The 24760-nt window shown below is 41.6% G+C and overlaps 1 protein-coding gene across 2 annotated transcripts in view; it reads left to right on the forward strand.

The window, feature by feature from the left end:
- The first annotated feature begins 303 nt into the window (after positions 1-303).
- Positions 304-24760, forward strand: part of LOC128744462 (ATP-binding cassette subfamily G member 4-like) — a 79910-nt gene continuing 55453 nt past the window's right edge. Inside the window, exon 1 of one of the 2 annotated variants that reach the window (XM_053841493.1) lies at positions 304-681. The gene's annotated coding sequence lies outside the window, so the exon portion shown is untranslated. Of the gene's footprint in view, positions 682-11728; positions 12896-24760 lie in introns of those variants that run through there. The other variant, XM_053841492.1, reaches the window with a different exon arrangement.

Genomic DNA, 24760 nt, shown 5'->3' on the forward strand with positions numbered 1-24760 from the left:
TTCGCGTAGAGCTTATGGGATTGCCGGGTAACGAGGCGACGCGACGGGGCGCGATGGGGAGATCGTCTCAGCAATCAATGATGCCACAGCCAGTGCCGACCAACGTACCCGTACGATGACTGTTCAGTACATCCGCACCGAGCGTCCGGAACGGAATCAGCTGTTCAAAGTTCGCTTGTACTCGCGTGCGTCGCGTCGTCATAAAGCAACAGCGACTGGCGGTCGTCCGTCGATGGTGTTGCTTTTCCGATTTGTAATACATGAGATAGTCAGTGAAGTTAGACGCAGGAGTTATTGTTGGGTGCTGGCTGGAGGCGTCGTAGAGGTTCGAAGTAAAGAAAGATTTCGTTTCGCGCGTGGAGATTTTTGACACAATTCAGCTAATTTGATGCTTAAATTTATACGGAAAAATCCGATGGCGCAGTAACTGTACCTACCGTTTTGGTGAACTTTGTGTAACGAACGATTGTTATAAGGAGAAAAAGTAGGAAAGCTGAGGAAAGATCTGTGATTAACTACCTATGATGCAGAACAAAGAAAATGAGCTGTTTGCAGTTGTTGCTTGCTGGTTGTGGTGTTTCCTCTTGTGCTGTCCAGTGATTAGTCATTGCCAGTTGTGACTTCGAAGATATGAAATACAAACTCTTTTCGAATAGTACATGACTCAGACGAGTAGCGAAAGTAAGTAAAATGCATTAATCTATCTCTTTATTTCCTTACTATGCAAGGTTGCTAGGATACGCTAACTACAGTAGTAAACATATCGCGACAATGAATCATTCTATTTGGTTCTCATAAAGCTTGATTCTTAGTCGAATGATTTTAAAAAGCAACGTTCAGGATCTACTTACTAGTAGGAACTCAATATTTTCTGTGAGTTGTTTGACATATGTACTTCAGTGTGCGGATCGCGAAAGTTTCGAACCTGCAAAGGTCCTTGACCTGATCGGGACTCGAGTCCGATGTCAGTGGCGTGTAGGAGGGACAACCGAGGAGTGTGGAAACAATAAAAATGTGCTGGTGAATGCATTTTTCACCAAGTCTTGTTGTATCACAAACCAGCATAATGTTGATTTCCAACAAATTTGATTCACCCAATTTATTTTACAGGCGAAATCGAATAGCGCACACAGCTGGGTACGTTAATTTAATTCATTTAACCTGAATAAGTAGAGGTAAAATCGGGTCAGCAGTGGGAACTTCGTATTTGTGTTACGTAATTAAGCAACTGTGGTATCCTTTGCGTGTAGATGCATTCTAATTTTGCTTTGCTACCTACCTTCTGTCCCAAACATTAACGAAAACTGAATGCTATGGTAAGCGAAGGCAGCAGAACCAAAGGCAAAAGCGTGAAACGTGAGAGACCTGCGCGCTGTGGTATTAAACATGATGTTCACTTTCCATCAGTTATTGGCAATGTTACAGTATAGTAACAACACATAACGTGTACCTTCACAGCAACTTCAATCAAATGAATAGTTTCTTTGCTTAGCTCCGATTAACCAATCAAAAGTGTCGTTCGGAACGGACGGATATTGTTTTCTACAGCACATTGACATTGCTTTGTTTTGTTTCGCATTGCTTTGAGCTTCCGAAAATAGGCGTGAAAAACATTATCTGTTTTAATGTTCAAAACGTGTCCAACTGTAGACATCCTACCTGTTAATAATAAAATAACGTACACAGTCAAAATATGAAATGTGCCAATACGACCGAAATAAATTTGTCGCAGCCCTGCTTTGGCATAAGTCTATATAAAATCCGGCAATAATCGGTTCGTTCGGATTGTAAGCCGGTTCTAAATCGCAGAACTCCTAGCTTAGCAAAATGTAGCGAAATACAAATCTAATAACCCTGCTATCGTCTTTATTTATCACTAGTTGAGTCCGAATCTTACGATCCGGAAAATTTAAATGTCTGTTCAGAATTCAGAAAACTGCGGATACATTCCATTGACCGTGTTTGCGAAGATGTTTAATCTTTGTATTAGTTCTTTGGATTCTATATTGCATAATATAGCTCTAAGATGTTGTACATAAAAGTCGGAAACAAAAACAAATAGTTTTCATGCTTGCATTGGATTTTATCTAACTGAATAAAAACATTATCTCCACTATGCTGATTCTATAGGTGGGCAAAATGGCTCTTTTGTGTCCATTGTCTGCTGCGAATCGATTCATATGGTCAGTGTTAAGTCAGACAAAACCGAGTGACAAAATTCTGACTTCGAAATCATCTTCTAACTCACAGGCTGTTCGCAACATTCATGCAGTCTGATTAGAGTAAAATGTAGCTTAGAAAATTCTTGATCGTTTGCTGTCATTAACTCATTTTGTAAAATTTTGCGACTTGGTTCGGTCCGATTTAACACCGACCATATGATATAGCGACAAGCAATCGAGTTGACCAGTCAAGCAGTCTAGTCGTGCAGTCGGGTCAAGCGGTTCAGTCGAGCAGTTAAGTCGAACAGTTGAGTCGAGCAGCTGAATCAAGCAGTCGAGTCAAGTAGTTTAATCGAGCAGTTGAATCGTGTAGTCTGGTCGAGCAGTTGAATCGTGTAGTCTGGTCGAGCAGTTGAGTCGAGCACTTGAATCGAACAGTTTAGTCAAGCAGTCAAGTCGTGCAGTCGGGTCAAGCGGTTCAGTCGAGCAGATAAGTCGAACAGTTGAGTCGAGCAATAGAATCGAGCAGTCTTGTCGAACAGTTTAATTGAGCAGTTGAGTCGAGTAGTCCAGTCGAGCAGTTGATTCGAGTAGTCCAATCGAGCAGTTGAGTCAACTCTAGTCTAGTCGAGCAGTTGGATCAAGCGATTCAGTCGAGCAGTTAACTCGAACAGTTGAGTCGACTCTAGTCTAGTCCAGCAGATGAATCAAGCTGTTCAGTCAAGCAGTCCAATCGAGCAGTCGAATCGAACAGACCAGTCGTGCAGTTCAATCGTGCAGTAAAGTCGAGCAGTTCAATCGAGTAGTCCAGTCGAACAGTTTCATCGAGTAGTTAAGCCGAGTAGTAAATCAAGCAAATATGTCAAGCAGTCGAATCGAGTAGTTAAGTCGAGTAGTTCACTCTAGCAATTAAATCGAGCTGTTCAGTCGAGCAGTCAAGTCGATCTGTCCAATCAAGCAGTTGAGTCGAGCAGTCGAATCGAACAGTTGAGTCGAGCAGTACATTTAAGCAGTCCAGTCGAGCAATCAAATCGAGCAGTCTAATCGACCAGTCCAGTTGAGTAGTCTAGTATGCTAGTTGAGCAATCAAGCAGTCCAGCCAGTGAGGTGACTGAGAATACAGTCCATTGCTAGTTACCGATAAGCCTCTTATGGCGTTATGTCAGAGACCTGGTTTTCGGTACAGACAAGCCTCTTATACAAATAGATTTGAAATCAAATACATTTTGTTTAATAGTAGAAACTTGAGTAGCAACCCTAAAAATATTATTCATTAGTGAAACTAAAGGAGAGGGGGGTATCTAAGCGATAATAAAAATTTGATAATAATTTTTATTTGCATCACTGTTAAAAGCTTTCATGCATTAATGTTACCAAAGACGGATTTCATGTCAACTCGACCAAAGGTTGGCATGACCTTCACAGAATTTAATGATACTTTGTGTGTGTGTGTAAAGAGTTCATGTTAATAAACAACTCATCATTTAGGCGATTTTATGAACTGTATACTACAAATTTGATTGCCTGGTTCTTTCGTTAGGCAGCACGCAGCACGGATCGATTTCGTGATGATATGATGAGATTTGTTGCCATTTTCCTGCAGTCAATATTTTCTCCCGCGTTCATCGACTGATACCCCGCAAGTTTTCAAGCAGAAGATTCAGAAGTTAACATCGATTTTCAGATTTTTTGAAACGATGGTTCTACAATTGATGAAGGAACGGTAGGGGAAAGAAATGAAAATTTTTGGTGAAGGAGGGGAAGAGCGGAAAGGAAAGAAGGGGGGGATATTGGTAGCTACGCTTGACAAGTAGTCATTTTGACTCCTACCTTTTGTCCAATGCTGGAAGGTGCATGAGTCGAACCAAGCTATAATCTGAGATTCTAACCGGATTCGAACCCACAACACCCGCCAGGGCATGTGGTTCGCTGGTACTTGTACCTTTGAACCATAGAGGCGCTGGACAAAAGGAGACTGCAAAATCCACTTATCAAGATAGCGACACGTTTTGATAAGTGGATTTTACAGTCTCCTTTTGTCCAGCGCCTCTATGGTTCAAAGGTATCCATTAGGTTATACTAAAGGTATGGACTGAGTAGCATTTACCTACTGACTGGTTGGAAGGTCTCATATGCCCAATTTACAAAAAGGGCCTTCGGCTCGAATGCAGCAATTATCGAGGTATTACTCTCCTCAATTCTGCATACAAAAATCTCTCCCGCATCCTGTTTCTCAGACTGAGGCCGTTACAGGAAACCTTTGTTGGCGAATACCAGTGCGGTTTTTGAGAGAGACGCTCCACGACGGACCAAATGTTTACCTTGCGACAGATCCTCGATAAATTCCGGCAATTCAACTTGCAGACTGATCATCTGTTTATAGACTTCAAGGCGGCGTACGATTCAGTTAAACGAAACGAGCTGTGGCAGATTATGCTTGAACTTGGTTTTCCAACAAAACTGATTAGGCTGATACGTGCTACCCTTGATGGTTCAAAATCAAGCGTCAGGATAGCGGGTGAGACTTCGGACTCGTTTGTGACGTTAAATGGTTTCAACATTGCATTGGAAGGTGCTATTCGAAGGGCCGGCGTGCAGAGAAGCGGTACCATCATCACGAAATCTCATATGCTCCTAGGGTTCGCGGACGACATCGATAGCATCGGTGTTAACCGTAGAGCTGTGGAATAAGCGTACATGCATCTTAAGGAGGAAGCTGCGAGGATAGGGCTTATCATAAATTCTACCAAAACAAAGTATATGGTGGCTGGTAGAAAGCATGGTAGCCCTTCGGGTGTTGGAACTGCAGGGGTGATAGATGGAGATACTTTTGAAGTGGTCAACGAATTTGTTTACCTTGGTACGTTAGTGACATGTGACAACGATGTGAGCCGTGAAGTAAAAAGGCGGATAGCGGTTACCAACAGGGCCTTCTACGGATTACGTAGCCAGCTGAGGTCCCGTAGCCTACAACTCCGTACAAAACTTTCGCTCTACAAGACGCTGGTACTCTACGGCCACGAAGCGTGGACGTTGAAAGAGAGCGACCGACGAGTTCTTGGCGTTTTCGAGCGTAAGATCCTACGATCAATTCTTGGCGGCATATTAGACGAAGGAGTGTGGCGCAGGCGCATGAATCATGATATATACCAAGCGTACAAAGATGCGGATATTGTGAAGCGACTAAAATACGGCAGGCTACAGTGGGCTGGCCACGTAGCAAGGATGCCGAATGAGAGACCAGCGAAAACAACATTTAGCAGAGAACCCGACAGAGGCCGACGACTTCGAGGCAGACCCCGTACCCGTTGGATGAGCGCTGTTGACGAGGGTGCTAGAACAGTGGGTGTTAGGGGCGACTGGAGAGTGGCAGCTCAAGACCGAGTAATGTGGAGACGGCTACTGAATTCGGCATGGATTCGATAAATTTTTTTCATCGAGATGCACGAGGAGTTAACTACGGTCGGTATAATCAACACTGCCTACGCGTTGTTCGATTTTGGCTTATCATTCGCTGCTTTTAAATGATTTCTTAAAATAAATAACCTGGTCACAAATGAGCGCGAGGTGGTCGACAGGTGGAAGTACAGAGACTATAGATTACAGAAGCACCGAGACACTCAAAATCCGCTAAATTTTGAAACAAAACGGAGAGTACCATCATAAATAAAGGTAACTCTCCGCTTTCGTTCAAAATTTAGCGGATTTTGATTTTGAGTCTCGACGCCTCTGTAATCTATAGTCTCTGTAGGTGGAAGCAGCTCTCCGGTGGGCATCTCAATGGCGGTATTAAATGTAAGTTATCCTAAGACAAGTGTTTGATTGGTAAATGGTTGGATAATGCGTAAAACAGTCCCCATGGTGGTCCTAAGCCCCTTCTCCAGCAAGTCCTATCCCTACCCCCACGTGGTACCAGCCGGAATACGAGCAACCTTAGCGGAGATCGGGTCACCAACCCCGGTGGAAACTAAGGTCGTATCCCAATAGGGAAAGAGGCATAGTGTGTCTCGACATTTTAAGATGGCAGTCCCATCACGAGACTCGGTAGCGTAGGCCTAGGTACGGCTACCTATCTAAGCCCTAAAAGCTAAAAAGTCAAGAAAATTTTACTCGGAACATTCGTGTCATTGGGCACGTCATAAACGTGCATTGTCCACACGAAGGTAGACCCGACGACGAGAAGGAAACGTTCTATGCGCAGCTGGAGGCAACGTACGACAGCTGCTCACGACGGGATATCAACTTCGAACCAAATCGACCATATTCTCATTGAGGGCCGGTATTTCTCAAACATCACCACCGTACGCTCCCTACGGGGTGCGGATACCGACTCAGACCATTACCTAGTAACAGTACACTTGCACTATTGTAAAACTATCGACGGTTTATACCTCGCGACAAAGCCGCCCTCCTCTGTTAAACATTCGGCAGCTTAACAATCCGCCAGTTGCCGCCGAAAACTACGCGCGCGTACTGGATGAAGCTCTTCCTTCCTCTGTGGAGCTAGATCCTTCAACCCTCGAAAACGGATGGAGTATGATACGCTCGACCATCAACGAGGCCGTAACCGCGGTCCTAGGAGTGGAAACCTTGAGTGCACGAAATGATTGGTTTGACGGGGAATGCCAACAAGCGATAAAGAGAGAAAAAAGCGTTTGGAAAAACTATCTAAGCATATCCAAGAGAGAAAACTTGGCCAAGTATCGACGAGCGCGCAATGAGTTAACCACGATCCTGAGGAGGAAAAAGCGCCAGAAGGAGGACAGAGATCGTGAGGAGTAGGAACTATACTATTCCGGGCTAATGACACGCGCAAGTTTTACGAGAAAGTGAACCAAACTCGTAAGGGCCACACATCTAAACCTGGCATGTGTAGGGACGAGGGAGGGGATCTAATCACAAACGAACGCAAGGTGGACGACGAAAGTAGTATTTCGATGAGCACCTCAATGGCGATATAGCAGCAGGAAACGCAATGGAAGTTAACCTCGGAGTGCCTACAAACGACAACAGCGCGCCGGCTCCCGATCTCGAAGAGATCACGTTGGTCAACGCCGCCTACAAGGTGCTCTCCCAGATTTTGCTGCGTCGTCTATCCCCAATAGCAAAAGAATTCATAGGGCAGTATCAGGCGGGCTTTATGGAAGCTCGGGCTACTACGGATCAAATTATTACTCTCCGACAAATCCTCTAGAAATGTCGAGAATACAACGTGCCTACGCATTATATTTTCGTAGATTTCAGGGCAGCATACGATACAGTTGAACGAGAACAGCTATGGCAGATAATGCACGAGTACGGTTTTTCGGACAAATTGACGCGGCTGATCAAAGCTACTCTGCAAGAGTAGCCAACTCCGACCTCTACATCATTACTAGAAACCTTGAGACGGCTGAGGTAATCTACGCCAGACTAGAAACGCAAGCTTGGAGGATTGGGCTTCAAATCAATGCGTCCAAAGCTAAATATATGGTAGAAAACGGCTCAAGAGAAAATAACGCTTGTCTCCCACGGACAGTGACTATTAACAGCGATGAACTGGAAGTGGTTGATGAGTTCATGCATTTGGAATCTCTGGTCACCGCCGAGAGTAATACTAGTAATGAGATTCAACGACGCATTCCAGTTGGAAGTCGAACTTAATTTTCCCTCAGCGAGACGCTTTCATAAATACAAACGGAAAGCGGAGAATGGCGTTTGCGTATGGACCATGAGCTGCAAACACTACTTGGAGAGATTCCCATCGTACACTTGGCGATAGTTGGGAGACTACGGTGGGCCGGCCACGTCGCAAAGATGCCTGACGACAGTCTAGTGAAATCCGTTCTCTTCAAGAACCCCACTTGCACCAGAAATAGAGGGTTCCAACGTGCTAGATGGCTCTACCAGGTTGAAAACGACTTGCGTGTGTCGAGACGGTCGACGAATTGGCGACGAGTAGCACAGGGCCGAAATTAAAATTAAACACCTAAAACTTATTTTCGGATGAGACAGTTGCTGATTCCTTCTCACTTTCAGAATTACTGCGTTACGTCACATACATGAATATTCCGACAAACTTTGTTTTCGCACACGACATCAGTTTTGAAAAGATTCTTAGATAGAATGGTCAAAAGACAGGGAAGGTCGCTCGCTTTTCTATAACTGTTCACTTTCAGAACATCAAATTGGGCTTGGGCCAATGTTTAATCGACAGAAACGCTAGAAGAACAGATATATTTTTACACTTTAACAAAATTTGTTTACTTTCAGGATATCAAGTTGTTCTAGCTATAATAATCTCTGACATGTTGGACGTGTAAACTTTGTCACTTTTTTTTCTTAAATTTACGTAATTTACTGAGTGGTTAATACTGACAATGCTTGATATTTATGCTGATATTTAACAGAACACCAATAGTGTTTTGTTAAATAATATCTTTTTAAGAAGATTTTCTGATCGATCGGTGCAAAAAATATAATATCAACATGGAAATCACTGAGTTATTGGTGGTTATAACTTGATGGCTTAAAACCTAATCACTTTTCGTGTTTAGATTTTTTTGGAATGACACCCTACCTTGCCGTAACACGCAATCCTTCGTCAAAATAAATCCTTAAAACTACCAAATTAAGAATTAAGATTAGCCTTAACTATCGAATACTGCAAAATACAGATATTCAACAAAGCTGAGTTTCTAATTTTACAAAATTGAAGCTATAAGCCCAGTTAAAAAATGATAAAAATTAAATCAATCAAGTGTTTATGCTTCGCTGTATCATTGAAAGGTTAAAAACCCGATTTAATCCACCTAGTGGTGAAAGGAACCTTTGTTATACGGTCTTACTTGGTATTTGAGATAGAAATCGACACGTTTTCGGAACATAATTCATCTATTGGTTAACGTTGCGTAATGCGTTGGTTTACATAAAATTTTTGAAAATTGAATAAGTTTACAAATTTTGAACAAAATAGGAACACTTTTAAATTTTGATAGATCCTTTTTTCATGTAATTGCTGAGTAAGGATAGGTAAGTTGTTATTAATTTGAGTAAGTGCAAATAAAAGTAAGTTGTAAGAGGAAATCTTATTCTTTAACATATATATATATTGCCTAGTAAAGGTCTAGTTTATAGGTTTTTGAACTATGCATAATTTCCTGTAATGCCATTCTATTTGATTCACATCAATAGAGTTTTCTTGAATAATTTTAATCAATTTTTATTAACCTTCGGTTACTCACGCTGTTGTATTTTGTACAACAAGTGTAGGTTTTTCAACGCCATATTGTTATAAAGTTACAAATCGTTGTTTAACTAACGAATATTCTTCAATAAACTTATTCTGAGCAAAATGTCATAATTATTCAATGCATTAATAATTTAAATTGTTTGAAAAATAGATCAGCATAAACCGCCATCACAGAAACGAAACAATCAGCATGCGAGGTGTACCGCAATTGACCCCAAGTGGAATTTTCTCTCGTTTCTTCATTTGGAAAAATGGTGTCTGTATGCAGCAAAACTAGCCAATGTAAAATGTTTAAAATGTATCCGTCTGCTGGTAGTCGAGTAATTCGTAGTCAAAATTAAGGTATTTTTTATAATCAAAGTTCTACAGTTCCTAAACAAGCAAACATAGAGGTATACTATATTCAGCAAAGTTGTGTATTTTTATCATTTGTACAATTTTGTAATACAAGAAAAAGTCATACAACAATTACAAAAAGAGCAAAAATATAAAAACTGAGTTTACAAATTCATATACAATAAATAAGATTTTTCTATCTTAGCTGTAGAGATGGAAGGTTACTGTCTCTAGCAAAATTTCTTGTAATAATATGCTCTATAACTTTGCAGAGCACATCAATGTGTTATATTGACACTGAAGAAAAATATTTTTTTTTATTTCACTTTTAGGGGGATTAGTCAAATTTTAGATTCCACCAGACGATAGAGCTTTTAATTTCAAGAAACTATTCTAAAGGTTCGATAAACCTAAAACCAAGTTTTCCCAGTCAAACCTCTAGTGCGCACGTTTTCTTTGGTTTGGGGTTATAGTGCGCGCGAGTAACTGTGTTGCAAAAGTTGGCGCGAGTGTTCGAGGGTTAATATCTTTTGACCGGTACAACCAATTCTTATGAAATTTTGCATATATATTCGTAGTGTCAAAACCTCTTGTTTGATATTAAAATAATTGAAATTAGGTAAATTATCTTGGTTAAAATCATTATAAATTATTGTTAATTTTGGTGTGGTGTATACGGTTGCTCATAACTTTCAAATTAAACGTCCAATCAAAAAACCATTCAATAGTGATCTATTAGCATATATTATCTTTCAAATGAGACTAATAGCGCATAAATCGGTTTGGCCATTTCTAAGAAACAGGCGATAATTATTACCTTGTCAAAACAGGTTTTTTAAGCATAACTTTTAAACTACTTGTTTGTTTTCAATTAAAAATTTCTGAATAATTTAGCTTTAATAAGGGCTTTCATTTGATACTAAGATCGTTAAAATCGGTCATGTAGTTCTAGAGAAACCCGTGTCACGTATTTTTCACATTTTTGCTTATAACTTTTAAACGAAACGTCGTGTCACGAAGCAACTCAATAGTGATCTACTAGACAATAATACCCTTCAAACAAAAGTAATAGCGAACGATTCGGTTCAGCCATCTCTGAGAAACAGGCGATAGAAAAAATCATTACATACATACACACACACACACACACACACACACACACACACACACACACACACAGACATTGCTCAAATCGTCGAACCCTATCGATTGGTATATGTGACTTGGCCCTCCGGGCCTCGGATCAATTTCGTGTTTTTCGACCAATTTTTAAACCTTTGTTATAGTATAACAAAGGTAAAAATGTACTAAAATCGTAGCTCAAATTTGAATTCAAACCTATCGAGAACATTGCTTTATCCAGCTTCAGTCTAATATCGCAGTTTGACGTTTATCTCACCTCGCGACACGCCTGCTCACGTCTCACAGCGGAGAGCCGTACGTTATTCTTTCGCTGTTTGCATCTCATCGACTGCGTGTGCACAAGTCTGCCACTGCCATAATTTTGACAAAAAACCGCTTTTGTATGAGGCATGGCGAGAGTGACAGAAAAAGAGCGTCATTCCGCGATACTAACAATTGGCTATCACAGCGATGTTAAGTGATGTGCGATCGCAACTCATGGAACGCTGGGTTCGAGAACCGTGATGGCAGAGCAAACTTCACCCGTAGAAGCCGGTTCAATCCGATCGCGGTCAAAGCGAGCAAACATCCGCATCGTTCTGCCGGTTTTTGTTTTTGTTGCCGTTTTATGATTTGACTTCTGCTGCTGCGTTCAGGCAGTCAGTGAGTGAGAGGAGAGCCCATTCTTACCACCGTCGGTCAGCCCCGTCCCCCCGAACACCCAACACTACCACCCACCACAGCCGAGCTGGCCACAAACCGAGCCCACCACCGTGCCGTCGTCGTCTTTGCACAGCTGTGAGAGCAGCGTCCACAAGTCAGTCGATGGGAACGCTTGCCAGTCTGAGAGGAGTTCGCCAGACGGAAGGACCGAAAAATATTGTACCGCTTGCGGGATGGTAAAATTTTGCTGTGTCTGTGTGCAAATGTCAAAAACTGATTTCAGCTGCGAAAAAGATCCATCTTGTACGGTTATCCGCTAGTGTCCAAATCGGCTGGTTCGGAATATTTACATGAATCATCGAGTGACGCTGTTTGGAGACAAGTAAAGCTCCGTCGCCAATGAAAACGACAAACGGTGCAAAATTTACAAAGCAGCCATACAGCAGCGATGACCTTTGCAGAACACCCAGTCTGTATGTCTTCTCATTCGTCGATATTATATGGTAGGTCGCACACACGGCCAAATTGGTGGAAAAGTTTGATTACGTTTGTTTGAAAACCTGCTGAAAATGGATTCGTGAAGATGTGGCGTGTTTGGAATGCCAAGACATCAGGTTATAAAAATAGAAGAATCGTTTCTGGTAAACACGGTTTACAGCATCTAACGGCTTGATTAAATTTTCACCCCCAAACATGCAGCAAGCAAATGGAAGAAATAAATATCGCTTTCTGCTAACGGTGCAAGTGCGAAGAAGCAAATCCTGTATGTAAAAAAGCAGAAAAAAAGAAATCTTTGTAGAAATCGATCTCGCTGTGCAACCCTTGGGTTACTGTTTGTACTAGTGTAAGTCCGGAGAAGAAAATCGTTGGGGTGGAAAATTGACTCCCCCTGTGCTGCTTTCTGTCGTCAGTGGGAATGCTTGTAGCTCTACTAGTGAAGTTTCATGCTGATGTTCCGATTATTATGAGTGTGTATTCGTCGTTCGGTTGAATTTCAGTCGTTCGGTTTTAGAACCGAGAGCGAATATTGTAGCGAGTAAGAGGCTTTCCAATCGCGCAAAGGACAGTCAGTCTGCCTATTCCGACGGACGGACGCACGGATAGCCGGGTAGTTTCGGTGAGAAAATTTGTCCTTGTGTATGCTCATGCTTCGGCTCTCGTGCTCTGCATTTGGTGCGTTCTGTGTTTGTCTACGACCCACCCGAACACAAACGGGGAAGTGTTAGAGTGAAAGGTTTGTTATGCTATACCTACATATCCTGCACTGAGCATAAACAAAAAAAAACTCTTCGACAACAGAGTGCGAGTGCACGTGAACTTAGCCGGGATTCCATAGCAGTAAGTGTGGGCCGCACTGTGACAGTAGGATTTATAGCTGAATGTAAGTATTTGGGAGCAGAATAGTCTTTTTTTCTAATCTGCTTTATAATATAAAAAAATGGATTAATTACCCATTACATCACCAGGGTTTGAATATCAAAAACTATAAAAAGAACGATTTTTTAAAATATTTATTGATCTCTAACTTTCAACTTAAGTGATTTAGTTAGGATTTTAAGAAGTTCTTCAATACCATGATATACACATGATGAAAAAAGATACAAAATTTGAGGCAAATCCTGTAAAATAGTTTGGAGAACTTTCTTCAGCATGGGTATCCACCGCCTCATGAGCAATTGCTTCTCTAAATTGGTAAATTTACCAGCCTGACCGTACCTAATGTCATGTTGACTAATACATATTGATAAATCATTCAATTTCGAAAGGGTCATGCTCGATGTGTTTCTTGTGACCTGTGGAATTCACTGGATTTATTGAAAATCGAGTACCATTGAAGTCCTCTGTAGAATTCGAATATGTCCGACAGTCAACCCATCCAAGATTTATCATAGCTTTTATCGGTTTACACTACCATATGCGGCTTCGAAATCAATGGACAGGGGTGATGCGTGTGGACTCGGTATTCACAGTACTTCTGTAGGTTCTGCCTACGGTAATGGTTTCATCCGCTGTAGTCTGACTGTCTATAAAGCCGAACTACCAGCTTCCCACGAATCTCTTGGCTATTGGCTGCAGTCGATAGAAGGTAACTTGGAAAAGTACTTTGTAGGTGGCACTCTGGATAGCTAGATCTCCCCATCCAGCTTATCACCTTTCTTGTAGATATGGCAAATAAGGTAGTCGTTCCATATTCCAGATCTTAACAATCAATTGATGCAAATAGCTGACCAACTTGTCCGTGAACATTTTGAGGTCCGCTCCAATACCATCCTTTCCTACTGCTTGATTGTTCTTTAGCAGCCGGATTATTTCTTTAACTTCGCTTATCGATGGTGGTGGCACATTTCCGTACCTTGCTGCACCAATGAAGTCACTTCCTTCACTATCAGGTCTTCCACCTACACGCCATTTAGATGTTCATCATAGTACCGCATCCACCTTTCAATCACCACTTTGTTGTCTTTCTAAATACCTCCATTCTTATCTCTGCATATTTCGGCCCGCTGTAAAAAGCCCTTCGAAGATTCGTTGAGTTTGGATAGAACTTCCATGTATCGTGAGAATGATACCGCTACTCGAGTTCCTAGCGCTCCTGTTGGTGCTACTTCTCCCGGAAGAGTCGGGTTTGCCCTCCGTTTTTTTTTTGTATCGCTCCACATTTCGACGGGGTCCCCATAAGGTACCGTGTCAACCCTAGCGTGGCATATCCCTACTTACAAAGACAACCATGGTATCACGAAAGGCGATTATCTACAATGAGCAGAGATAGCGACCCGGAGGGGGGACCCTACTGAAATAATGAAAAACGTCAAGTCCAAGTCCGAAATCGGAGCGGCATTCGCAAAAAGCGGAAGCCCTTAGCGCACAGTGGTAACATACTGAAAAAAGATTGGCAAAAGTCTTTTCTTGCCTTTTCTGAGGTTTTTGAGCTTAGGTGTCTTCATACTTCTCTGAACTTAAACTTAAAATACTCTTTTCCATCTTTTCACTTTTTCATACAAATCGATATTAAGGGGAAATTAGATAGCAAGTTCGTGTATTCAGCAAACTTGTAGAACTACAAATTTTATCAAACTTTGCCGAAGATAGTAGGTATCCACGTCGTATGGTTTGCGAGATAAGATAGGCTTTCTGTCGTGACCCCTTAAAATCAGTTTATTAACCTTTTTGCACACAAAATCTTATCTAACTGGTTTGACATGTTGTACAAACATTTTAATATCATCGAAATACATAACTTTCTAGAAGATATAAATATCGGGCTCGAGCTCGGGTGCCTTTTATGGGTGGTCGTATAGAATTCAGCACTAGTTGTTCAAATTCAAGGAGTCCTCGGATCGCCCATTAATGAATGGAAAACATTGCCGCATTGAGCTGAAACAACTGAGAAGGAATTGTCGGCAACCAAGATGGCTCTGGCGGCAGTGTCAAAAACAGCACCCAGTTCATCAGTGGGGAAATTAACAAGATTAATGGCAATCCCCAGGGGGCAAAATCCGTGCTTTTCTTCACACCGAAGAGGGCAAGACCAGGGGGTTCCAAGAAACCCAAAGACACACCCGGCACTAGTACACAGCTGGCTAATGAAAAGGTCAACGGCAACGAAAAATACAGGAGGCTTGGCAAACGTAAGTTCATTAACCGTTATGTGTGCAACAGGGTACCCGGGTACCTTTTCAGTTTTAAAATTGTTATAACTCATTCAATTTAAAACATACGTAATTGAAATTTTGCGACATCGTAGAACTCGTTGATCTTAAGTAATTGAAGTTTTTTTGGTGCATATCCATAAAGGGGATTACCAATGAGAGGCACTTGAATTTTTTTATTACGTAGGAGGGCGACAAGGGTACCCGGGTACCCATGATTTGCTATGTTCATAACTTTGGCTAATTTGAACCGATTTGGATGAAGCCAGTGGCATTTGATTCGTACATTTATCTTGTTTTGATTAGATAAAGCATTTGGCCATAAAATGACATGTAGTTCCCGGGAATCGGTAATTCCGGAGCAATGTCCGGTACAACGTGGGAAGCCACTTGTTTTGAAAGAATATCAGCTTTCAGCAAAGCTATTAGCTTTGAACTTGACATTGTGAACCCTGTTTTCATCTTATTATATAAATTGGTGGCTTTAAATCGCATTGGCCATTCCAGAATTGGGTTCCTGTAGGGTTACAGATGGCCAGTTGGGTGCCTAATCCAATATTAGGATTGGTTTAGCGGATCTTTTAGATGTTTTGAACTGATATGGCCAGTTTAGTACTGATTAATAATTTTAGAACTGGTTCCAAATGTATAACGGATGGTTCTACGTTTTGAACTGTTCTGAAAATGCTAAGCATTATCTTGAATCCTGCGGTATCATCTGGGATCCCGTAGAAACCATTTTCGAAATAACCAATCAAAATACATCGAAATGTAAAAAATATCACTTACCGAACTAATTCCAAGAACTTTGATACCCATATTGCTAGGTTTTACCTCCAATCCTAAACTGGCCACCCATGACCCCACAGGAACCTACCCCGGAATGGCCAACCTGATTCATCTCGTTAAATGAAATAATTCATTGTATGAATTTTTAGAATTTTTATATCCGCATGACTGATTTTCCTGCAATACAATCAATTCTCTACCTCACAGCGGACACTCTATCGGAATTCCGGAATTTTGAGCCCCGTATGTCTTTTAATGGCCAAATGGCCAAATAATTCAAAACTAGATAAATTAACGAATCAAATGACACTTATTTCATCAAATTCGGTTTAAAATTGTTGATGTTATAACAATATCAATTTTGGGTACCCGGGTACCCTTGTCGCCCTCCTAAAGGTGTTTTTTTTGTCGCACACATAACGGTTAAGGGGAGGAATAAAAGCGAGCTGCTATTAGTGCAAGCACAGACAAACAGACGAGACACTCGCGTTAACTCCATCGTCCAATCAAAAATCATTCATTTCTCAAAAAAAAAACATGTTTCACAACATGGCCACATCACGGCGCGCGAGTGTTACTTTGAGTTTTCAGTATAAAACCATACAAATGTAAAAATCCTACAGCATAAAACCCTGCAAATTCAAGCTACTCCGCAACATGCATAACAGAGGGTGCTAGTGTGCAAGCTAAATGTGTAGGACGATGGTTTTTAAAGGATTTTCTTCTATGTGTCATGTCAGTCAGCGGTGCAAGCTAACAGTGATTCCTACGTTCTGCGTGCCATGCCGACAAATCCGGAACTTAAAGAGCTAAGTGCAAATGTGCAAAAAATCAGACGTACCCGTCAGGAAGGAATGATCCTCAAGCTGAAAAGGATCAAAGGTGCAAGTTTCCGCCGTGCCAGGAGGAGATGTCATCGGGTTCGCAATGACGCCGAAAATTAGAGCATAAATCGGCAAGAAGCGCACTTTACAAAGCAATCAATCTCAGCAAAAAATCTTGCTTTGGGGAGTTATGCCACAGCGCCAATGCGAATCTTTGATAGAGACGCTTACAGAGTTGCCATGACGAAGTTAGAAGGTACTTCCGTACCACCTAAAAGATGTCCGGAGAAGATGAAAATCATCATCGAAGGACCGTTAGCGCAGCATGAACCAGCGCTCAATGGGCAAAAATGAGCGCGTAATCCCAATATTTAGAAGCTGCTTATCCCATTTTGCGCAGACCTTCAGAAGAAGTCCATTTTTACCTTATTATCCTCAAAAATCATAGCGAAAGGTGATCAAACAGTATAAAAACTTATTTGCTGGCCATGAAATGAACTCAAATAACTTCCAAATGTTGTCAAAATATCAGAAGAATCAAATGCCATATTGTGCAAAATGCAAGAATAGTCCATTTTGCCCATTTCACACCTAAAATATCGTAAAACCTAATTGAAGCGATTTTGGGCCTCAAAGGCTCATATCCCAAGCAGCACTTGGAACATCTTCCATGTTGCTATTAAGTCTTGTTTAAATTGCAAAAAACTTCACTGGTTACAGTATTGAAACACGCAAGAAATAAGCAACTTCATGTTATTAATACGTTGGATTCAGGTTATCCAATACTTGTACAGGCTGTCATATATTATATTAGTCTATATCTATATTAGTCTATATCTAGTAACATGAAACTTGATCGCAACATCGTGTTATTATAATGTCATTGCTAAACAGTAATGTCACATGATGTTGCATCATGTTGATTATGGCATATTTTTAAATAAAATGTAACCAAACAAATACAATCAATGTAACATCATATTCCGCCATATTTTCATGAAAAAATATTTTTCAACGAAGAAATGTTTTTATTTTAACAATAATTACACGAACATTCATCAGGAATCCATGGCATTTACTAAAATATTATTTGATTACAGTATCTAGTTCGATTTTATACCGCATTTTTCCATCGTAAACGAATTCTTAATCTGGCTGGCTTAATTCTTACGCTCTTACGCTTTTTCAATCACTTAACAGTTCTATAAAGCAACTGATGCGAACTTTTACCATATTTGAATGTTTCAATTATAGTTGCGTAACCCTTCATGCAACAAATGGTGCTGCTTGGGATGGCTCAAAGGCCGGGGAATAAACTCGAATATCACCAGTTCATTTGAAAAACATCAGAAGAGTGGGATGTCTTCGATTTCGTACCGTACAGAATTTACAAACGGTCCACTTTGCCTGGTTTTCTCCTAGATCCGCAAAAACACGTTCATTTGCTATTGCATAGAATATGCGTAATTTTCCAACAATAGTGTCTTTGGAAAAATGGAAAGTTCTATAAAAATGGATTTCTGTCTGTCTGTCTGCCCGTATTGTTCCTTATTGAATCGAAAATTACTGAATCGATCGGCGTGAAAATTTGCATGTAGGGTTTTTAGGGCCGAGGAAGGTTCTTATGATGGTTAGAGCCCCTCCCCCCACTAAGAGGAATGACTGCCATACAAATGAAACACAAATTTCTGCATAACTAGCGAACTCATCGAGCAAATGAAATCAATTTCGGCATGTGGGTGTTTTTGGAGGCAGGATTTTTTTCTAAATCGGCAAACAGGTTTTTATATTGTTTAATTAGCTTTTGCCATGCCATGAAAGAAGGCCCTAGGTCCAGATGGCATTCCGAACGCAGGTTTTGCAATCTTGTTGTGCCCGGATATGTTTAGGACTACGTTACAGAAACGCATTGACAAAGGTAACTTCCTCGATACCTGGAAGCACTAGAAACTGGTGCTGTTCGCCGGGGATCCCTCAACGTATAGGCCTGTATGCCTGTTGGATTCGATTGGCAAGTTACTAGAGCGACTAAGCTTACACGGAAGTAAGTACACGGAAAGTAAGAACGGCCCATCAAATACGCAGTTTCAGTAAATAACCAGTTAAATTACTGCTTATGTTGATGCTTTTGGGTTACCTGTCACTACTTACTTAATCAGCTCCAGGCCGTGGTTTCCTCTGCTGTACGTAGAAGTCGTCTCCATTCCATTCGGTCCATGACCGCAATTCGCCAGCCACGTAGTCTACGTAGGGTCCGCAGGTCGCCTTCCACTTGATCGATCCATCTTGCTCGCTGCGCGCCCCGCCGTCTCGTTCCAGTCGGATCGTTATTGAGAACTTTTTTAACCGGGCTGTCGTCCGACATCCTCACGACATGCCCAGCCCATCGCAGGCGACCGATTTTACGGTGTGAGCGATGGGTGGTTCCCTAAGCAGCTGATGCAATTCATGGTTCGTTCGCCTCCTCCACGTTCCGTCTGCCATCTGCACGCCGCCGAAGATGGTGCGCAACACCTTCCGTTCGAAAACACACGAAAACAGGGCGCGTTGGTCCTCCACGAGCAGAGTCCATGTCTCATGACCGTAGAGGACTACCGGTATAATCAGCGTCTTGTAGATTGTTAACTTCGTGCGGTAGCGAATTTTGTTCGATCGCAGCGTCCTACGGAGGCACGATTTCCTGCCATAATGCGTCTTTGTATTTCTCTGCTGGTGTCGTTATCTGCGGTAACCAGTGAGCCCAGATACACGAACTCTTCTAAATGAATCCGGGGAGAGAAGTCAGCATTCACTTCTTTAGAACCTCTTCCTTTCATGTATTTTGTTTTCGTTACATTAATGACAAGTCTAATCCGTTTGGCTTCAGCTTTCAGTATAGCTTTCAGATGTACGTTTCCACCATCCTCTCAAAGGTACGTGTAATGATGTCAACGTCGTCAGGGAAACCAAGAAGCTGGACGGACTTCGTGAATATCGTGCCACTCATGTCTAGCCCCGCTCTTCTTATCACTCCCTCCGAAGCGATGTTGAACAGCAAACATGAAAGCCCATCACCTTGCCACCTGATACTCGAACAACACATATTTCTCGATCCATCGTCGCCTTGACCAATCGCGTTAGTTTATCCGGAAATCCGTGCATAATCTGCCATAGCTGATCTCGATCGATCGTGTCATACGCCGATTTGAAGTCGATGAATAAATGATGCGAGGGCACGTTGTATTCGCGACATTTCTGACACTTGTCGAAGCGCGAAAATCTGATCCGTGGTGGCACGGGCACCCATGAATCCCACTTGATATTGCCCCACGAACTCCTTTGCAAATGGTGATAGTCGACGACATAAAAGTTGGAAGAGTACCTTGTAGGCGGCGTTCAACAGTGTGATTGCGCGGTAATTACAACAATCCAACTTGTCACCCTTTTTGTAGATCGGATACACGATGCCTTCCGTCCACTCCTCCGGTAGTAGCTCCTCCTCCCAAATCTTGACAATGACCCAGTGCAGAGCTCTAGCCAGGGCGTCACCACCGTATATCAGCAGCTCGCCGGGTAGCTGATCAGCCCCAGCCGCTTTATTGTTCTTCGGCCGACCGATCTCTTCGGTCCATCGACCATCGACCAGAAAGACCTATGGAAAATTATAGACGATGACAGTTTCCCCAACATGCTCATCAAACTGATTCAAGTTCATTCGAACCACAGCTGCACGGTCGCATGCTGTCCGAAGGTACTTATTATTTAACTTACATACACCTCAGATTTCTCTTTACAGGATGTTAGTATTAGTCAAAACAATTAATTTACAGAAGGTCTTAAAATATTCTATCTGGGGATTTTTGCAAATTTCAATTTTCAAGGTTAATTAGGGGTCATCCCCTCTCAAGAGATCATATCCGTAGTAATCGACCACCTCCAATTTCAACCCAATTTGGTATAATTGCCAAGTTTGGTACAATTGCTGATTCTGGATTGTTCGATCCATACTAAACTGGGAAATTAATAGCGTGTGTCGTTGATAGCAAAAAAGCGCTCTTTTTTCTACCAACGGAGTAGCAGCCCCTTACATATAAAAAATAAAACTATACTTTCTTCAACAATATTATAGATAACAATTAACTATATTTGGGACTGTTTCTGACTTGTAGTGTTTTCATTCTTTGAATTCCGTAGACGTGCATTTTGTTTTGGCCAAGATGGAAGCGAGTCATGTGAAGATGCGTAAAAAAGTTTTGTCCGCTCATATGAAAAGTCCGGAGCTATCCCATCGTGCCCATAGTGCTTTGGGAAAAAGGTAAAGATCTGAAATTCAGTGATCTCAAGAGTGTATAGAAAAGGTTCAAGGTTCAAGTTGATATTGGAACACAAACCTAAAAGGAAACCAGGCCCATTTCACCAGGAAACCAGGGTTGACATTGCGCATCTCGTTTCGAGTGATTTTCGTTCGAGACGCCCATTTGTTTAACGTGGTCGAAACGAACCAAAATCACTCGAAACGAGATGCGCAATGTTACCCCAGGTTTGCAATTTCACCCGAATATTTAACATGTGATGTTGTCAAGAGGGTCCGCGTTTCACAAAACTGCGTCCAAAAACTTACGGCAAAAGCTGGAATATAAGCATATAAGGTACAAAACTTTCTTCTTCCAAACTTAGTCTAATAGTGTGTTGGAAATTGGAATGGTTGTGGCTAATTCGGTGTATTTTGTCCCCAATGATATGAACCCACCGAATTGCCTTAAACTACGTCCGTTTGAAACCTTTTAGACCATCAAGAAGCGGTACCTCAGAAAGAGTAAGGAGAAAGTTAAAAAGGCTAAGGACGTGCTAACGAAGCGGAAAAAAATGAAAAAAGGAAAAAAAATGAATAACTGTACAAACTTTTATGGGTGGCGTTAGGCGAAAGTGTCAAGTATTTTACAAAACTGCACTATAAGAGAGTTGACAGTAAATTTACTGTGTTGTAGTAATTTCGTCTTCGCGGTTTAGTTAGTAAGGCAAACAAATTTTAATCTTGAGACATTCCTCGCAATTTAAATGACTCATAATATTATGGTTAATCAAACCGAGTTACTCTAATGTCATCATAACGACCGTTCCACTCGGTTAAACCCAGTTATCAAAAAAACTACAAGGTATACAGCCCTAAGGGTTGTACGAAAGGGTGACGTAGGACTATATCAGATCATTAGATCAAATACTAATGTAAACTGCATTTCTGGCATATGTATGTTTATGAGAATCTGTGAGTGCCATTGTTTAAGTGAATGTTGAAAAGAGAAGAGCGAAATATTCAGATTCAATTCTTTATTGAATGCAATGGTGGCTTTGAAAGTACGTGAACGGGGGTTCATAAGTACAACGCCTGCAACCATTGAGACATAGAGATTTCTTTTAAAAATCTCTTGTGTGCATCATAAAGGTTGAAATAGTAATGAATGACCAGCCTACAGATTACTGTATTAAAAATAATTATGCGTCATGGGCGTAGCGACGGGGGGGGGGTTTACCAGCTGTTTAGAGCACAGGAAAATGTACAATGCTCGTCAGCGCCGAGCGCCCCCCTCCCAAGAAATTTTTCTGGCTACGCCCTTGTTATGCGTAGCTTAGCATGTTTCAATAATCTTACTTTAACTCGCTTGTGACCTTTAAAAGGGCCATTGGTTACAAATAACAGTAAAGCCAAAGAACGTTCATTGCAAATATGACGTGCCATTCGAATGTCCTTCTCTTTTGACTCTTTTTGATGGCAACATGCACGTAAGTTAGCAGCGTCGATTCACTGTCTCTTGCTCCGAGAAGGTTTTACTAGTTTTACTTTCATACGCAAACATTTCTGTTTTATTTGTATGAGAGTCCTTATCCTCCTACCACAGGGGTGAGGGGTCTCAAACCATCATAAAATAAATTCATGCCTCCAAAAACCCCCACATGCCAAATTTGGTAGCTTAGTTCTCGAGTTGTGAGGAAATTTGATTTCATTTGTATGGGATTAATTAGTTCTTGAGTTATGAGGAAACGCGTGTTTCATTTGTATAGGAGCCCTCCCCTGTTAAAAGACAGTTGGGTCTTAGTACACCATAGAGAAAATTCCTGCCTTCTAAAACCCCCACATGTCAAATTTAATTCCATTTGCTTGATAAGCTCTAGAGCTATGAGGAAATTTGTTTGGGACCCCCCCCCCTCTTAGAAGGGGAAGAGGTCTCAGTACACCATAGTGAAAATTCTTGCCTTCTAAAACCCCCACTTGCCAAATTTGGTTCCATTTGCTTGATTAGTTCTCGAGTTTTGAGGAAATTTGTGTTTCATTTGTATAGGAGCCCCCCCTCTTCCGCCCTGCTTAAAATTGCTCTATTACCCCCCTATGAAATTGCTGGTCATTTTATCTAACCAAAGACATATAAATTGTTCAGTTTCGTTCAGTAGTTTAGTAGTTATTAGCATTTGAAATCTTTCATTCAAACGTTACACTTCTATTTTCGTTTTCAAAAGTGCTACCCAGTCCCAGTATAGTAAACAAAGACGTAATCCTACGTCAAAAAAAACACAAACGATGCGATGATTATTAACGTGTGACAGAGCACTTCGCAGTACACATTCTTTTTGCACCCATTCGTTGCAATCTAGTTTCTTTTTCAACGAATTTCACAACACGTGCACCACGCGGGGATACGATACAGCTGGTAATGACAATTTTTATCACAGTCATGAACATATCTCTGGCACCGCTCTGCCACTGCCACTGCTACAGCAGCTGCTATTAACTTCCAGCCGATCCTGGCCGAGTAGTGCTTTGTGCTGCGAATGTACACACATGCATCATTACTATTATTATTACGCCAAGTTCAGCAAGGAGTGTATTAATGCGAACCGACTGTGTAGCAAGCAAGCAGTGGGTTCAATCCCGCGTTCAGCAGCAGCGTGCGGGAGTGTGCAGTACAAGGCCACCTCTGTATGAGAAATGATAACTGCTTGTGTTCTAATGTTCAAGGTACAATTTTCCGGAGAAGACTATTATTATTCTACGGTCGTAACATGTTTCCAGCTGGCTGCGAATAATAACACCTAGCTTCAAAAAGGCTGCACTTCCGAACGATAGCTTGTGCCGGCAATTCACAATGACAAAGGACGCCACACAAAATTAAAATCGATTGACGCCCAAATGGGAAACGAAACACATTGGTCTATCAGAGACACAAACACGACACAAACAGGAAAAATTAATCACCTACCACCTACCAGAAAGAAACATATCCAAAGAACAAACTCTACCTGCTTTTCGTCAAGACGCTCAAGACTCCCCCGATAGGAAGATTTATGCTTGAACTATTTCCTAGTTTCACTTCCTGTGCCTCCGGCATATTGAACCACCCTATCAATCTGCTAAATCAATGAAGGTGCTATCATATATGAATCTGCCGTACGTTGCCCATATCGATGGCAATAGTAGTTCAGGTGGCGAATGGCTGTCTGATAACACTGGATCGCATCGGTGCTGTACCTACCACCCGCTTTTTTATTGCTGCACTATTTGATTTATTTTTAATCACTTTAAGCTCTAGTGCTAGTTACCATAGGACACCGATTGCCCCTAGGCTGTAAGTCGTTTATGGAGCATTTATGGTAGGTACATACTTCTGAAGTGTGATTTCTCGTCCACCTTTCCTGTGTGGAAATTTTGCTTCACATACGTGTATGTGAGCGTTTGTAGCTGCTACATTTAACATTGCTTCATACGATTAAGGTTGTAACCAGTTTTGGATCTACGGCTGTAGGCCATGGAGAAATTTTAGCCTTTCTGTGCTATCTATTAATTATTAAAGCCCATCGGCTATGAATAGTTAATCTAGAAATATTCCACTCAAGGACTTATCATCGACGTCAGCGTACCACCAATCAAATCCCCTGTTGGCGGGCAGAGTGTCGGAGCTTTGATAGAACGATTGATTGATTAAATTCCCAATTTAATTTCATCTAAGAAAC

The sequence above is a fragment of the Sabethes cyaneus genome, chromosome 3 (assembly GCF_943734655.1).
Source record: "Sabethes cyaneus chromosome 3, idSabCyanKW18_F2, whole genome shotgun sequence".
NCBI classification, from domain to species: domain Eukaryota; kingdom Metazoa; phylum Arthropoda; class Insecta; order Diptera; family Culicidae; genus Sabethes; species Sabethes cyaneus.